Raw genomic sequence first — 18,146 nt, 5'->3', positions numbered from 1 at the left:
GACCAATCCAAAATTTCCCCGCCAAAATGACGTTAGTAGTCTTTCAGCGAATAGGATAGTAGAAGGAGAACCATGGAACATCCCTCCGTATTGACGTAGAAGAGCGCACAGAAAATCACCAACAAGTGGTGAGATGATCTATCAGAACAGTTACATCCAAAATAACGCACTGCGTAAGCAAGCAACGGCAGATCAATTTGTCCCGCCAAACCTAAAATACGCTGGAAAATTAGTCTTTAACATCCACTTCTACTCAATTCAGTCACATTACCTACACGTAAATCACTTTTCCAAGTACTACAGGAAATAATGAAACGTGTTTTCCCAATTTAAGTTCGGAAAAACTCTAATTGAAGGGTATTCATGAACTTATTAGCAGTCAAGACAGATTAGCAACCTGCAGTGGGGAAAAATCTTCCTTTGGCTTATTCTGCACTGTTATATTCACAATTCTTATGCACAGTACAGTACATTAGGATAGCCACAATTTTATGCACAGTACAGTACATTAGGATAGCAATCACTGATATCACTTTCAGTACAAAACTCGAAGAAAATGCCACCAAAACACGATCGAAAATGAGGAGCACTTAGCAGCACGTCTTCATGGCAACCATGACAGATAGGAACAGTGGGAATGTGGCGTATCTATAGTACTGCAATTTATCGGCAAACCCTTGTGGTGCAAGTCATTGAGGAATGCCGGCCGGTGTGGCCGAGCGGTTCTAGGCGCTTCAAGCGGAACCGCGCGACCGCTACGACTCGGGCGTGGATGTGTGTGATGTCCTTAGGTTAGTTACGTTTAAGTAGTTCTAAGTTATAGGAGACTGATGACCTGCGATGTTAAGTCCCATAGTGCTCAGAGCCATTTGAACCATTTTTGAACTATTGAGGAATCCCTGAGGGGTAGTGTGTGTACAGGGCATCGGAAGTGTACGCGGCAACAAGTTGCCTGCTGAAAGTGTTGCAGATAAACCTGCAGCGCAGTAAGGATGCACCTAGCGCCTTGAGTCGCCTTATGAGAAGACACGAGTTGGACTTGACCCTGATCCAGGATACCTATTTATATAAAGAGGCTGTACTAGGTCTCGGAGCAACTGGAGGTAAGTTGATTTATGCTAGAAACCGAATTAAAAATATAAAAACAGAACATACATTTATGTCAAAAATGGAATTTCGTTTATACCGATGGTCGACTTCTGTTCTAGGGATTTAATAACCATCAGCACGAAATAGAGTGAGGAAGGAAGCACGAGGAAAAATTTATTGGTGTCGGCTTACCTTTCAAAAGGACAGTGTTCCTCGCTCCCAGGAAGTTAGGAGACTGATAGACGGCTGCTTGCAGTTGAATGAACAACATTTGGTTGGTTGTGATGCTAATTCCCACAAGGGGTGTGGGGGAGCAGCGACACCAACAGCAGTGTTGAGTACGTATTGTAATACCTACTGGAGAGTAATTTAGAGATCTTAATTAGGGGTAGGCAACCGACCTTCAGGAATATCAGAAGGGAAGCAGTAACTGACATCCCTTTTGGGTTCTTCCAGGTGGGTACTACGTCGAGTCACCCTTATCTGAGAACATGTAAATTAAGTTTCCAGTTAAAATGAGTGTTGAACAGGCACTGGCCTATAGGAATCCTATAAAAACAGACTAGGACTCATATAGGAGGGACCTTATCTCATGCTTTTCTGAAGTAAAAACTTCGATAAGAAATCCTGTAGGTCTTGAGGAAACCGCAGATGAAGTGACGTCAGACATTATGTCCTTTTACTTAAAAAACTGTCCAGACAGCAAGAAACTCACAAACGCGAATTGGTTACACTATGTTCTAAGGGAAAAAACGACGCACCATGAAGGAATGATCTGAATGGCATGGAAATCGGTATATGTTATGTACATGTGCTGACATACAGTTTAAGAAAAATTGGATGTTTCATTCAGGAGAAAGAGGTTCACAAATTGATCAAGTCAGTAATGCATTGGTCCATCTTTGGCTCTTATGGAAACGGTTATTCGGCTTGGCATTGATACAGTTGTTGGATATCGTCCTGAAGAACAGTGCCCCAAATTCTGTCCTACTGGCGCATTAGATCGTAAAAATTCCGAGCTGGTTGGAAGGCCTTGTACATAATGCTTCAAACATTCTCAACTGGGGAGAGATCTGGCGACCTTGGTGGCCAAGGTAGGGTTTGGCAAGCGCAAAGACAAGTACTAGAAACTCTTGCAGTGTGCAGGCGGACATTATTTTGCTGAAACGTAAGCCCGGATGGCTTACCATGAAGGGCAACAAAAAGGATCGTAGAATATCGTCGACATACCACTATGCTGTAAGGGTACCACGGATGTCAACCAAATGGGTACTGCTATGAAAAGAAGTGGCACCCCACACCATCACTTCTGGCAGTCAAGCCGTATGGCGGGCGACAGTCAGGTTCATATCCCATCGCTGTCCGAAGCGTCTACAGTCACGTCTATGCTGGTCATCGAGGTTGAATTCGGAGCAAGACTTATCACTGAAGAAATTTCCATTCCAGCGAATGAGATTTCAGGCCGAAGACGTGTCTGGAGACACCACGGACAGTGGTGGAATACCAACGTGACTGTCGCTGGCCATACGGCCCGACAACCAGGAGTGATGGTCAGGGTACAAGATCCCCTCGCTTCTAAATTGATCTGTTATTACTCAGCCGCGAGTCCGTAGAGGGTGGTGTATGTGATGTACAGTATACTGGTCAGCATCTCCACCCGAAATCTGCGAGTGTAAGTCGGACAATCTTTGATCCGCCATGATGGGTCGTGCCGTCGGATTTCCTCCTACCCATGCGCGGTGCAGCTCTCGTAAATGTCGTCCCGGGCAGATGCTTCATTGGCGCATTGAATGTCTCTGTCGGTGAAATCAGATTATCTGAAATTACTGTCGATCAACTTTGGGGTATCTATTTACTCGAAATTAACATTCATAGCGCCGTAATATCACTTTTATTCCTATTAGATCATTAATGAAACACTCATGTCACAAGCTACTCATAACCGAGAGCATGGCTACCATCGAACAAGACAGGAAGAGCTCTTAACGCATACTGCCGACTTTGGCGTGCAGTCTGCATCTCTTACTAGTTTCGTCACAGTTCGTGGATTTCCGATCAACTTCGTAATTACTAAGATATGCATATGTTAATGAACGGGTGTGAATTTTAACGAGGCAAAATTATGATAAATACACTCCTGGAAATTGAAATAAGAACACCGTGAATTCATTGTCCCAGGAAGGGGAAACTTTATTGACACATTCCTGGGGTCAGATACATCACATGATCACACTGACAGAACCACAGGCACATAGACACAGGCAACAGAGCATGCACAATGTCGGCACTAGTACAGTGTATATCCACCTTTCGCAGCAATGCAGGCTGCTATTCTCCCATGGAGACGATCGTAGAGATGCTGGATGTAGTCCTGTGGAACGGCTTGCCATGCCATTTCCACCTGGTGCCTCAGTTGGACCAGCGTTCGTGCTGCACGTGCAGACCGCGTGAGACGACGCTTCATCCAGTCCCAAACATGCTCAATGGGGGACAGATCCGGAGATCTTGCTGGCCAGGGTAGTTGACTTACACCTTCTAGAGCACGTTGGGTGGCACGGGATACATGCAGACGTGCATTGTCCTGTTGGAACAGCAAGTTCCCTTGCCGGTCTAGGAATGGTAGAACGATGGGTTCGATGACGGTTTGGATGTACCGTGCACTATTCAGTGTCCCCTCGACGATCACCAGAGGTGTACGGCCAGTGTAGGAGATCGCTCCCCACACCATGATGCCGGGTGTTGGCCCTGTGTGCCTCGGTGGTATGCAGTCCTGATTGTGGCGCTCACCTGCACGGCGCCAAACACGCATACGACCATCATTGGCACCAAGGCAGAAGCGACTCTCATCGCTGAAGACGACTCGTTTCCATTCGTCCCTCCATTCACGCCTGTCGCGACACCACTGGAGGCGGGCTGCACGATGTTGGGGCGTGAGCGGAAGACGGCCTAACGGTGTGCGGGACCGTAGCCCAACTTCATGGAGACGGTTGCGAATGGTCCTCGCCGATACCTCAGGAGCAACAGTGTCCCTAATTTGCTGGGAAGTGGCGGTGCGGTCCCCTACGGCACTGCGTAGGATCATACGGTCTTGGCGTGCATCTGTGCGTCGCTGCGGTCCGGTGCCAGGTCGACGGGCACGTGCACCTTCGGCCGACCACTGGCGACAACATGGATGTACTGTGGAGACCTCACGCCCCACGTGTTGAGCAATTCGGCGGTAGGTCCACCCGGCCTCCCGCATGCCCACTATACGCCCTCGCTCAAAGTCCGTCAACTGCACATACGGTTCACGTCCACGCTGTCGCGGCATGCTACCAGTGTTAAAGACTGCGATGGAGCTCCGTATGCCACGGCAAACTGGCTGACACTGACGGCGGCGGTGCACAAATGCTGCGCAGCTAGCGCCATTCGACGGCCAACACCGCGGTTCCTGGTGTGTCCGCTGTGCCGTGCGTGTGATCATTGCTTTTAATGCCCTCTCGCAGTGTCCGGAGCAAGTATGGTGGGTCTGACACACCGGTGTCAATGTGTTCTTTTTTCCATTTTCAGGAGTGTAGTTCTAAACATCCAGCGGCTCCTCCTAGTATTCATGTTGTCATAAATGACTTTCATTATTAAATATAAATAAACAAAATCTGTGACTTTGGCACCAAGATGACGGTACTTCCCGTCATATACATTCCCAGGCTGACGCTTGTTGCTACTGTCCAGCGCCGAGCCCCACCCCACTACGCGCGACATATGGTCGCTTCGTCACCTAGCCAGCCAGCGTGGGAAATGCTCTCCGACTCATGGCCGGCTACGGACTACAGCACTTCCTAACTAACGTGAATACATCAATAAGAGACATTAATTTATTAAAACTGGTAAAATGTCTTCCTCACGTAAGAGGCACCTTAGAAGAGGTGCCAATCCATCTCATAGAAGGACCCCTTTGGTTGTCATCCGTAGCGCTCTTACTGCACAGCGGTACGTACGATAATCTTGTGCCCCGTTTAATTGCCCTTCATGGCAAGCCATCCTGGGATTACATTTCAGAAACATAGTGCCTACTCACACACGGGAAGAGATTCTACTTCCTGACTCCGTGATTGCCAAACCCTACCTTGGGCAGCAAGGTCACCAGATTTCTCTCGAATTGAGAACGTTTAGAGCCTTATGGGCAGGGCCGTCCAACCATCCCACGATTTTCGACAACCTAACGCGTCACTTACAGTTTGGCACGATATCCCTCAGGTGGACATCCAACAACAAGCTGAATAACTACTTGCATAAGCCTCAAAGGTAAACCAGCTCGTTATTGACTTGTTCAATTTGTTAAGCTCTTTCTCTTCCATTCAGATAATTCTTTCGTGGTGGATCTAGTTTTTCCTTAGAGTGTATAATCTGGAACCAGAAAGAAAGCGGGTAAGAAGAATGTTTGCTTTGCAAAAAGAAAAGAACAATGGGCAAAATATCGGGAGGTCCTTGCTAAATACAGGCTTGCTGTCAAGCAAACAAAACAATCAGCGAGGAGGTGGAACATACAGATGCTAGGGTCGGAGTTCACAAAACCTGTACAAGAGTACCAAGAAATCCAAGAGGCACAATAGGGAAGGGGTATGGTCGATATACTAAGAAGGATCTTGAGACGCTGGACGTTCTCGTCAAGACTTATTTCCCATAATGCATTCTGGCAGATAACACACGCCAAGATTCAGTCCCTGTGATGAACTGATTTATGTCAACATGCTGGAAAGTAAGGCCTCCAAATTTTTCATGCGAAAACTGTTAAAGCTTTATTAACATTCTACATCTTTATACTTCATGTGTGCCTATTTATCTCTCAGCAGTCATAAGTACTGAACAGTACGGAAAATAACTGAAGCAAACATGTTACTAGATGATGAGAAACATATCCACGGGATTAAAACAAAATTAGTGTTGCAATGTGAAGATACTGATATAGGAAACTACAAAAAGAGAACTGCACATAAAAATAAAGAATATATTAAATATCTGAAGCAAGTAAAACTACGCCTATACCAGGAAATTTTTACAGGAGTTAGGAAAGTGATGGCCTGAAAATTTCACCTGTACATTGGTATCAACGCATATCTCAGCCTACTAATACATCAGTCTTGGTCTTTTCAACTAAATTAGTTCTACATTAGAACACGAAAGAAATATTTTTTGAACTTGTATGTACTGGACGTGTTCTTCCGTTGGGTATGCTATTTACTAACAACAATTACAGTGACGAAGATACCACTGCGCTGATACATTAAATTTGTACATTTACTACAAAAACTACAACGTACCTGAGGACAAAGTATATGGAAGGACCTCTTTTCTATGGGTTATAAAAGATTCCTTACTTTTTATCGATGTAACAGGACATGAAAACGACGTAATGCTAAAGCAATAGACTCCTTGCTTCTACAAGGCTACGCTCCATTTGGGAACTGGTGTTTTCCATACGTAAATTGGTGCTTCTTAGATAATTATATTATTCGTCAGGTATAAAAAGTTTAGGTAAACAAGCATTTTATGTGGTTGCACTGAAAGATTCTACACAAGTACAGAATTTTACTGAAACTTCTCCTTTTGATAATTACTTTAAAACACGTAAAATTTTAATACAGTGATTTTACGTCTCATATTTATTAGCTAACTTAGTTCCAGGTTCACAGAAATCGTCATTAAACTTGCATAATTACAGCAGTAAAAATTCTAATTGTTATGAGCACTATGGGACTTAACATCTGAGGTCATCAGTCCCCTAGAACTTAGAACTACTTAAACCTAACTGATCTAAGGACATCACACACATCCATGCGCGACGCAGAATTCAAAACTGCGACCGTAGCAGACGCGCGGTTCCGGACTGAAGCGCCTAAAACTGCTCGGCCACCACGGCTGGCAATTACAGCAGTAGTTGTGAGATATTTTCACCTTTACAATCGCAACCTGAGGCTATAAAATATGATGATAAATATTTACTATGTTTTTATGTCAAGTGCCTCGCAGGAGCCGGTGGCGGTGTTCGCGCATGATGCATGGGTGCCTCCAGATAAGGAGCTTCTCACCATCCTGGGACCCACGCTGATACGGAGACAGCGAGAAAGAAGCCTGTGAAACTGGTGGCGAAATGACGGCGCGTCAGAATACGTCTGTACCAACAACGTCGCTCCCACGTCGCTTGTCAGAATTACTTGTCTGAAGCATTAACTGCTCGTAACGCTCAAGCACTGCCTGACCTTCCTCAGGCCTACGACACGCCCCTCTTCTTCATAACGACAGTAATCATCTGTAATTGCTGAAAGAGAATTATAAACACTGAAATATCACCGTTTTGGATCCTCTGCTACGCTATACAGACTTGCTCACCGCTTGAAAAACCCATTACACACTAAATCAATGTACAAATAAATTCACTGAAATTTCCTGACAGATCAAATCTGTGTGCCAGGCTAGAACTCGAACTCAGAACCCAACTTTCCTTCCCTTAAGGAGGAGGTGAGAGGTATTGTTCAAAATAAAGCTGTGATGACAGCTTGTGGGTCTTGTCTGGCTATCGCAGTCGTTAAGAGAACTATACTCATAAAGACCTATTACCCAAAAATAATATGTTATGTTATTTTTTATTCGATACGTTAAAATATGTCTTGGCCAACATGGAGGTCTGAGTAATCAATCTCCACCCCCCCCCCTCCAATAAAGAAAACACTAATTATAAATTCTGTGTGTTTATCAAGTGTTCAAATGTGTGTGAATTCCTAAGGGACCAAACTGCTGAGGTCATCGGTCCTTAGACACACTACTTAAACTAACTTTTAATGAAACTCGAACCTCCGGCGGGAGGGAATTTATTAAATGTATTAATCATTAAGACATAGGTAACATAGAAATTTAGTTGCTTATTGAGTTCTGGTCAAAACTTTATTCTTTAAAGGTTATGTTACTTGTGCAGCATCCCTCACACCGACCAATCCGCTACAAAAATATCTGATCACTCATCCGACCGTACCTATATAAGAAATGAGGTTAACTGTTATTCAGTATGTTTATGCATGTTTATGATAACGTATAAATATATCACAATAAATATTCCTCTCCACTTTGTCAATTGCGAAAATTTCTCAGGAATCGAAAAATTTTGACAGCAGCTGCTTCAGTGTAGATTTCGACTGGGGAAATAAACACAACTGTATAAAACTGGTTTCATTTGTATAACTACCTTTATCAACATATACATGCAGCACACAACTAAGTAACAGGTAATGGATCCCAGTTGTCTCTGCGACAATTTATGGCGCGTCTATTCCTTCGTTCGGGATCACAGGGAAATCTAATCACGCGAAAACCGTTTTTGCAATAGTTAGTGCAGTTTACAGCTGAATAGCCATTCATATTTTCGACTAATTCTTCAATACATTTAATCAGAAATCTTCACTAGCATCGTAACTCATAGGTAAGTACACTGAAGCGCCAAAGAAACTAGTATCGGCATGAAATGCAGAGATATATAAAGAGGCAGAATATGGCGCTGTGGTCGGCAACGCCTATATAAAGGCCTGGCCAGACAGAACCCGGCCTGCGGCTGCGACGGACGGCGCAGCGGTAGGCCGGACACATCAGCGGCCAGGGGCGCCACACAGGCGACGGCCGGCCGGCCGGCCGCAGCAGCTGTTACTGCATCAGCTGTAACACTGTGGAAGGGGCCGAATCCCATTATTAAGCCTGCATGCGTAGCGCGATTGTCTTGCCGTTAGACGATTTGGAATCCTCACGCGGGACACGCTATCTTTGTGCGAGTTCAATTTTTTTTTTTTTATTGCAGTAATGAGTAGCTCGCACTAGCGATACGAAATGGCACCAAGAAGAGGAGATGTTGGGTGCACGACATTAATAGCAAAAGAGAAAGCTTAGGAGAATACCATCGTCTGTGTATTGATCTAGAGTCTGATGAAGATAGGTTCTTCAAATATTTTCGTATGTCGCGAGAATGTTTCGAGGAAATGCATCGCCTAATAAAAAGGTAGCACCGAGAAGTGCGCAACGAACTGGAGAAAGCCAGTTGATACAAGGCACAGACTAGCCATTTGTTTGAGGTAAGTTTTACCGTTTGTGGCCTCTTTGTGCTTCAAATAGAAGTCATATAAATTATTCCATTACAGTTTTGCTGCATCATATGAAAGGTTCGGCTGAAGAAAGTGCTATCCCACAACGTAGTTACGAGTGGAGTGATAAATTTATTTGCAGTGTTTACGAGTACAGCCAACGATAGTAACATCTAGTTCCGTATGTCCCGCTAGAGAGAACTTTCTACTTAATAGTTTGTTTTGTTTCATGGTATGCATAACATTGTCATTGAATTTAAACAAACGTACCTTTGGTCGTTAACTTATCCATTCGTTCTATCGGCATAACAGATTTTAATTTTTTCTAGACACTTGACTACAGGCGACAGTCACTAGACCACAGCTTTTTCTTTTCGGTTAGGACGTTCAACAGTCTCAGATATTGTGAAATAAGTGTGCCAGGCAATATGGACTGTTCTACAGCCCAAGTATTTACCTACTCCTACAACAGAGATGTGGAAGAAATGTGAAGAAGGATTTCTAGAACTTTGGGGGTTTCCGGACTGCCTTGCAAGCATAGAGGGAAAGCCTATCAGGTTAAAATGCCCGAAGGATAGTGGATCCCAGTTCTTCTGTTACAAACATTTCTTTTAGCTAGTTCTCCTGGCGATCGTTGATCCATACTGCGGAGTTTACAGCAGTTGATATTGAAAGTTATGGACGTCACAGTGACAACACTATTTCTGAGAATTCAGCTTTCTATCAAGAGTATATCGAGGGCAAAAGTATTCTACCACCAAATCAGGATCGCGTGTATCATACAAAAAGATGTATTCTCTCACCTCCTCTGTAAGTCTTTCTGTGTCTATGATGCATGCACTACGAGCTGCAAGACAAAAAACAGCCTCACGCCGCTGCTTCCAGTGTGACAGCAGAGCAGTTGAGTGCGCCAACACAGGCAAGCAGCCGCTCCAGCTTGCGGCGAATCTGTAATCTCTGACAACCCGACGGCAGACGGTGCGGCAGGCCGTATGCCGGTGCGTCAAACCCGCACTCAATGTGACCGCCGCCATAAAATAACGAGCGATTCAACAGTGCGGCCTGCCGGCTGCGGTTCAAGGTCACAGGCCGGACGGCCAGGCCGCATTCTGTCTGGCCAGGCCTTAAGACAGCAAGTGTCTGGCGCAGTTGTTAGATCGGTTACTGCTGCTACAATGGCAGGTTAAGAAGACTTAAATGAGTTTGAACGTGGTGTTATAGTAGGCGCACGAGCGATAGGACACAGCATTTGCAAGGTAGCGATGTAGTGAGGATTTGCCATACGGCCATTTTCACGAGTGTTCCTTGAACATCAGGAATCCGGTAAAACATCAAATCTCCGACATTGTTGCGGCCGGAAAAAGATCGTGCAAGAACGGGACCAACGACGACTGAAGAGAATGGTTCAACGTCACAGAAGTGCAACCCTTCCGCATATTGCTGCAGATTTCAGTGAAAGTGTCAGCGTGCGAACCATTCAATGAAACATCATCGATATCGTCTTTGAAGGCCCACTCGTGTACCCTTGATAACTACACGACACGAAGCTTTACACCTCGCCTGGGCCCGTCAACATCGACATTGGACTGTTGATGACTGGAAACATGTTGCCTGGTCGGACGGGTCTCGTTTCAAATTGTATCGAGTGGATGCAGCTGTTCGGGTTTGAAGACGTCCTCATGAATCCATGGACCCTGTATGTCCGCAGGGGACTGTTCAAGCTGGTGGAGGCTCTATAATAGTGTGGGGAGTGTGCAGTTGGAGAGATATGGGACTCCTGATACGTCTAGATACGACTCTGACAGGTGATACGTACGGAAGCATCCTGTCTGATCACCTGCTTCGATTCGTATCCATTGTGCATTCCGACGGACTTGGGCAATACCAGCAGTGCAACACCCTACACGTCCAGAATTCCTACAGAGTGCCTCCAGGAACACTCTTCTGACTTTAAACACTTCCGCTGGCCACCGAACTCCCCAGACATGAACATTATGGAGCACACCTGGGATACCTTGCAACGTGCTGTTCAGAATATATCTCCACCCCCTCGTATACTTACGGGTTTATGAACTGCATTGCAGGATTCATGGTGTCAGTTCCGTCCCGCACTACCTGACAAATTAGTTGAGTCCATGCCACGTCGTGTTGCGACGCTTCCACGTGATCGCGGGGGCCCTACACGATATTAGGCAGGTGTACCAGTTTCTTTGGCTCTTCAGTGTATAAATGGACTATAGTTTGGGGAAAACATGGTGAACAGTTGAGCTTAGGTAATAGGAGTCTTATATATGAATGTTTCCATCCAAACACTGGATTTGAGTGACTATTTACTTGCCTTTTTCCTTCCGTACGGGTGTGGGTTTGGAAGACGTCCTTGGAGCCGTGCGCGTGTCGCCGCTGCCGGCAGCCTACTAGGTTTTAAGGAAATAGCTCCTTAATTAATGGATATCATCATACCCAGTAAATCGGAAGATTCTGCTGCTGAATAGGAACAGTGATCAAGCAAGAATGACCAGGGTTTTACTAAAGAGGGAGAATGATGAAATAGTTTTTATCTTTGTGTCGTAACTTTTATGGGCCGATGTCCTTATTGACTGGACATGGTACTTTCCTTTTTGCCTTATAACATGTTCACGGATAGCCCGATCCGTAATCGGGCACGTAATTTTGTGTTTTAATTTGTGTTCAGACCTCTATTTGTACATTAAACTTTCATTATTGCTGTCTTGTGCATTTTATGTCACTATTGTACTGACGCTATTGTACATACGGTTGCTAGTATTGTGTTTGTAAGTTGGGGTTTTCTTTTACTTTTAGAACGTCTGCCTGATGCTAGACTTTTCATATTGTTATACCGTGTGATGTTATATGCAATTTTGCTTTTCATCTCTGGTTGTACTTGTTGTATGATGTACGTTCTTTGCCTTTTTACTTTAACACAAAACGTAATGTTGTTGTATAGTGCTGTTTGTATTTCTGCTTCAATGTCAATGTTACCACTGCTCTAATTGCTCTTTTATTTTACTTTATGAGTTTGTTTGAATGCCAACTTCGAAATTTTGTTTTGTTCTGCTTTTTTCTTACAATTATGTTTCTTTGGGACTTTATAACCGTTGTTGGCTGTATGGTCCTTGTAACCAAAAGCCAAAATAAAGAAATTTTAAAAAATGTCCACGGGTATTGAAAATTTTATTGAGATATACTACAGACGGAACAACATATAGACAATGGAGGAAATGTCGTTTTAATAGAGCTGACGTCCATTTCCTAAACAATGCATCTTGCGAGCCAGATACAACCGATAACTGCCACTGGAAAGCGCTACTATCGCTTATACAACGTTGACGCACACGTATCATATGCACAAAGCGCATCGTTTCTGAGCGTTCAGCAGCACGTTGAAGTCACCACCCTCAAAGTTGACGTTCAGAAACACGGACGGCGTGCCAGTGGCTCTAGGCCTAGGCAGACTAAGCGGCTGCCTAGGAGGCAGATTTTAAGGAACGGCGGATTTTAAGGAGCGGCTAATAAAACCCCGTCCACACCGGCCGCCTCGCAAAAACCAAGAAATGATATTCGGTGTAGCATGGCGTGGCCGGTGAGGACGTCAAACCGTGCCAATCTGCGCAAAAATGAACAAGTTCCTTGCAGTGCCGGTACATCTAAGGAAATAGTTCGTTCGTGCGCAGCTTTTGCACGGTGTTTCTCAAAAAAATGGTTCAAATGGCTCTAACAAGGGAACCTCCCCATCGCACCCCCCTCAGATTTAGTTATAAGTTGGCACAGTGGATAGGCCTTGTAAAACTGAACACAGATCAATCGAGAAAACAGGAAGAAGTTGTGTGGAACTATGAAAAAAATAAGCAAAATATACAAACTGAGTAGTCCATGCGCAAGATAGGCAACATCAAGGACATTGTGAGCTCAAGAACGCCGTGGTCCCGTGGTTAGCGTGAGCAGCTGTGGAACGAGAAGTCCTTGGTTCAAGTATTCCCTCGAGTGAATAGTTTAATTTCTTTATTTTCGCAAAGTTATGATCTGTCCGTTCGTGCACTGACGTCTCTGTTCACTGTAATAAGTTTAGTGTCTGTGTTTTTCTCCCGCACCGCAAAATCGTGCGATTAGTAGACGAAAGGACGAGCCTCTCCAATGAGAACCGAAAACATTAGATCGCAAGGTCATAGGTCAACTGATTCCTCCACAGGAAAACACGTCTGATATATTCTATACGACACTGGTGGCGGCATGTGCGTCACATGACAGGAATATGTTGTCGACCCACCTAACTTGTACACTTGGCGAATGGGTAAAAAGATTCTTCTACCTTGCCCGATTTAGGTTTTCTTGTGGGTGTGATAATCACTCCCAAAAAAGTGATGAAAACATCATATAAACTGCAACAAATGAATGCAGCAGTTTCACAGTCGCACAGTTTTCCCTGTGCTCTGTCAAAACACATGCTTTTAACGTTTTCAAATTTTTCCGTGTGTAGACCGTCAAATCCTGCCTATGTCCAAGCAAATGTCCTGGAATTTCGGAGAGCGAAGTTGATTATGTGTGAGTACCTGAACTTTGATAACTGACACACAATCACGTAAACAATACTGCTCTGTGTACCTGTACAGCTTCGCAAAATCATAGAATCTTTTCACAAAGTATTTCACTTGCCGAAAACCAGACACATCTAACGGTTGCACAAGAGGTGTACAACCTGGAGGAATGGTAATCACGTCTACTCCCACACTAAAATTGTACAATGCCTGATACTTCTGTCCTGAATAGCTGTCAAGGAGTAAGGCAAAATCTTTGTCCGTGTAAGGAGCAATCACACGTTCATTAAAGTCTTTCACTAGTCTTTTCTCCATTTTTCCTGACGCACTGCAATTCACAATGACATTCGGCGTTTGCGCAAGTACCCTATTCACCTGTTGCTGAACTTGCGGTCCAAATACACCATTTTTTTCCTGCAAACATAAATAAAATGTAGGGAAAAGAAATCCCGCTTTGTTCAGAGCATATTGTATGGTATAACTATGTGAAGTGGCATGCAGCTGGTCTACAGTACATTCCGTGTCTCCTTCTCCAACCAACGATAACGTGCGGGTCGATTTCATTTCAGAATTAAAACCGGACTGATCTATGTTGATAATATATGCGTCATCATACTGTTGGAATCTGACGGTAGTTTCTGTAACAAACGTCTTGGGACACTCTAAAAGTGCCTCCAGTTTATTCGCCTAGTTCTTGCTTACATATTTCGTAATCTTCCTGCTCGTAATTTTGTATTTTCTTTTGAACGTGACAAGCCAATGAGATGAAACCTTGAAGTCCAGGTCGATCTGCTTAGCGTAATGCAATCCCCAAATCTGTAGGTCTGTATCATGCACTGCACTTAATTCATTTCCGGCTTTAATAAATTGTCGGTATACATGGTTTTCTAGTTCACTGAACTTCTGTCTTCGGGTTCCACCTCGTTCCACGATTTCTTTGCTTTTTTCCTCCATCCCTTTCAATTTCTTAAATTTATTTGTTACTTCACTCCATAATCTATATTTGCGTCTTTTAATTGGTTTGGACAGTAACCTGTATTGGAGCATTTCCTTCATGTAGCCCAAAGAAATACCATCAGATTGAAGTCGCAGTATTTCCTCTTCGTGTTCTTCGTACGGATCGTCAACAATCTCATCATCTGGTACATACAGCTCCGCAGCAATCAGTAAGGTATCGTCATCACCACACGTACTGTTTATCAACAAATGTAGGAAATAATCATACAAATGTTCGACAAGCGTTCGATCCCTCAAGGAGCTTTTCGATTCCTTACAGTTCGGAAAATATTCATTGACCTTGTTACTGAAGTCGCGAGCCTATATTTGCTGGATTCATATTGTCCACGAAATACATCTCACGTATTTAATGCACTCTCGTCCAAAGTAGCGAATAGTCAACTGCCAGCCAGGGAGCCTCGTTAACAGGAATACTCTCTCTTCCGTGCGCTATAGTCGACTGACGTCGTGTGTTTCGATGTTTGTTTAGGTGTAGCGTCCCCATACTACGGCGCACTTACCTCGCATCGGACGGACGGACAGGTAATAATTGTCTGAAAATAAAAAAAAATAAAACTCTTCACTCGAGGGAAGACTCGAACCAAGGACCTATCGTTTCGCAGATGCTCACGCTAACCACGGAACGAAGGCGATCCTGAGCGCACACTATCCTTGATGTTGTCTATCTTGCGCATGGACTACTCAGTTTGTACATTTTGCTTATATTTTTCATAGTTCCACACAACTTATTCCTTTTTTCTTGATTGATCTGTTTTCAGTTTTTCAAGGCCTAACCACTGTGCCAACTTATAACTAAGTCTGAGGGGGGTGCGATGGGGAGGTTCCCTTGTAAGCACTATGGGACTTAACATCTGAGGTCATCAGTCCCCTAGACTTAGAAATTACTTAAACCTAACTAACCTAAGGACATCACACACATCCATGCCCGCAGCAGGATTCGAACCTGCGACCGTAGCAGCAGCGCGGTTCCGGTCTGAAGCCCCTAGAATCGCTCGGCCACAGCGGCCGGCGAAAGAGTTTCTCGTTTCCAATTTTTACTGATGGGCGCGAGCGCACTCTGGAACCTTATTGCGCACCTACGAACACACTGCTCCATTCTGTGCATTTCTTCACTCCTCTGCGCCGCTCTGCGCTGCTCTACGCAGAAATTTTGTAGGCAGAATTATCATACTTTTGGTGTCGAATAAGGTGAGGGAGGTAGGATGTGCATGTTCTGGATATGTTGCTGGGCACTACGCACTAGTGTGGGTAAGTCCATCTCATCAGTGTTACCCGTAGGATGTGAAAAGTCAGCAGGCAAGACCAGTGGCTCTCCATAGACCACCTCTACCAGTAAGACTTGGAGGTCGTCCTTGTACACGGAGTGAATACTGAGTAGGATCCATGGGAGCAGCTGAGCCCAGGACCTGCCATGGCACATCAAGAGTGCCTTCATGGTTCTTTGTCATCTCTCAACGAGGACGTTATTTTGGATGTGGTATGTGATAGGTCACATGTGTGCGAGGTGAGACAGGGTACCGAAGAGGGCCGACTCAAATTGACAACCATGATCAGTAGTAACCAGCTCAGGAGTGTCAAACTGGGCGAACCACGTCGCAATAAACGCACGTGCAGTTGTTTCAATAGTGTTGTCATGAATAGATATAGTTTCTACTCACAGTGATGTCCTTCTGACTCTGGCAGAGACCCAACAATGTCAAGGTGGACATGCCAGAATATGGAGAGGCAACCGAGGTGAAGTTGTGCGTGGCAGCCTGTCTAGCTATGCGGTGCACAAGACAGCTTTGTGCCCTGTAGCAACAGTCGATTTGACGTTGGCTCAAATGAATGTGTCCGTCTGAACTATACCCCTGACGCTGTGGTGGCTGAGGTTATGTAACTGCTCGAATATTTCACGGCATATCATAAGAGGCACTAGGGGTCGTGGTTCACTCTGCGAAAAGTCACCGAGCAGTGTTGCTTGAGATATGGGGACAGACTGGCGTTCGGCGGGAAGTTTTGTGTCGCTGTTTTTAACTATGTGTACAATGCCTGCATCTTCACCATGTGCTCATAGTCGTATTGGAGAGAAACTTCATTGATTCTTGAAAGACAGTCTGCAACGATATTGTCCGCAATCTGGATGTGATGTATGTCAGTGGTGTACTGTGCAATGAGGTCTAGATATCTGAATCAGCATAGACTGGCATCCTGAGATAGGTTTCTGATGGCATCCACCAGAGGTTTGTAATACATGTACACCATCACATGGTGACCCTCAGTATCGTTACAGAAGCGTTTGACCACTGCGTACACTGTGACGAGCTCTCAATCGAAAGCTGACCACTTAGATTGTGAGGAAGATAGTTTCTTTGAGACGAAGAAAATGGTTCAAATGCCTCTGAGCACTACGCGACTTAACTTCTGAGGTCATCAGTCACCTAGAACTTAGAACTAACTACACCTAACTAACTAAGGACATCACACACATCCATACCCGAGGCAGGATTCGAACCTGAGACCGTAGCGGTCACTCGGTTTTGAGATGAACCGAAGCAGTTAGGGCACCTGGTCTACCAACTGCAGAAGCACTGCCCCTGCCGCCGTGTTCTTCTCATCAGTTGTGAGGGTAAGTCGTGCTTCGGGGTGAGAACGTGTCAAAGTGACAGCTTGTGGTGCATACACTCCTGGAAATGGAAAAAAGAACACATTGACACCGGTGTGTCAGACCCACCATACTTGCTCCGGACACTGCGAGAGGGCTGTACAAGCAATGATCACACGCACGGCACAGCGGACACACCAGGAACCGCGGTGTTGGCCGTCGAATGACGCTAGCTGCGCAGCATTTCTGCACCGCCGCCGTCAGTGTCAGCCAGTTTGCCGTGGCATACGGAGCTCCATCGCAGTCCTTAACACTGGTAGCATGCCGCGACAGCGTGGACGTGAACCGTATGTGCAGGTGACGGACTTTGAGCGAGGGCGTATAGTGGGCATGCGGGAGGCCGGGTGGACGTACCGCCGAATTGCTCAACACGTGGGGCGTGAGGTCTCCACAGTACATCGATGTTGTCGCCAGTGGTCGGCGGAAGGTGCACATGCCCGTCGACCTGGGACCGGACCGCAGCGACGCACGGATGCACGTCAAGACCGTAGGATCCTACGCAGTGCCGTAGGGGACCGCACCGCCACTTCCCAGCAAATTAGGGACGCTGTTGCTCCTGGGGTATCGGCGAGGACCATTCGCAACCGTCTCCATGAAGCTGGGCTACGGTCCCGCACACCGTTAGGCCGTCTTCCGCTCACGCCCCAACATCGTGCAGCCCGCCTCCAGTGGTGTCGCGACAGGCGTGAATGGAGGGAGGAATGGAGACGTGTCGTCTTCAGCGATGAGAGTCGCTTCTGC

At 45.4% G+C, this 18,146-nt stretch overlaps 1 protein-coding gene and 1 long non-coding RNA gene across 2 annotated transcripts in view; one reads left to right on the top strand and one right to left on the bottom strand.

Annotated features, from left to right (window-relative positions):
- The first annotated feature begins 786 nt into the window (after window positions 1-786).
- Window positions 787-7,565, top strand: LOC126297404 (uncharacterized). The gene is made up of 3 exons (XR_007552516.1): window positions 787-1,103; window positions 1,209-1,427; window positions 7,089-7,565. It is a non-coding gene; the product is annotated as an uncharacterized LOC126297404 (long non-coding RNA).
- Window positions 7,555-18,146, bottom strand: part of LOC126297401 (ras-related protein Rab-31) — a 443,067-nt gene continuing 432,475 nt past the window's right edge. The window contains exon 6 of the transcript XR_007552515.1: window positions 7,555-7,565. The gene's annotated coding sequence lies outside the window, so the exon portion shown is untranslated. The remainder of the gene's footprint in view (window positions 7,566-18,146) is intronic.

Source organism: Schistocerca gregaria, chromosome X (assembly GCF_023897955.1).
Source record: "Schistocerca gregaria isolate iqSchGreg1 chromosome X, iqSchGreg1.2, whole genome shotgun sequence".
In the NCBI taxonomy this organism is placed as follows: domain Eukaryota; kingdom Metazoa; phylum Arthropoda; class Insecta; order Orthoptera; family Acrididae; genus Schistocerca; species Schistocerca gregaria.
This window is presented reverse-complemented; position numbering and strand designations above follow the sequence as displayed.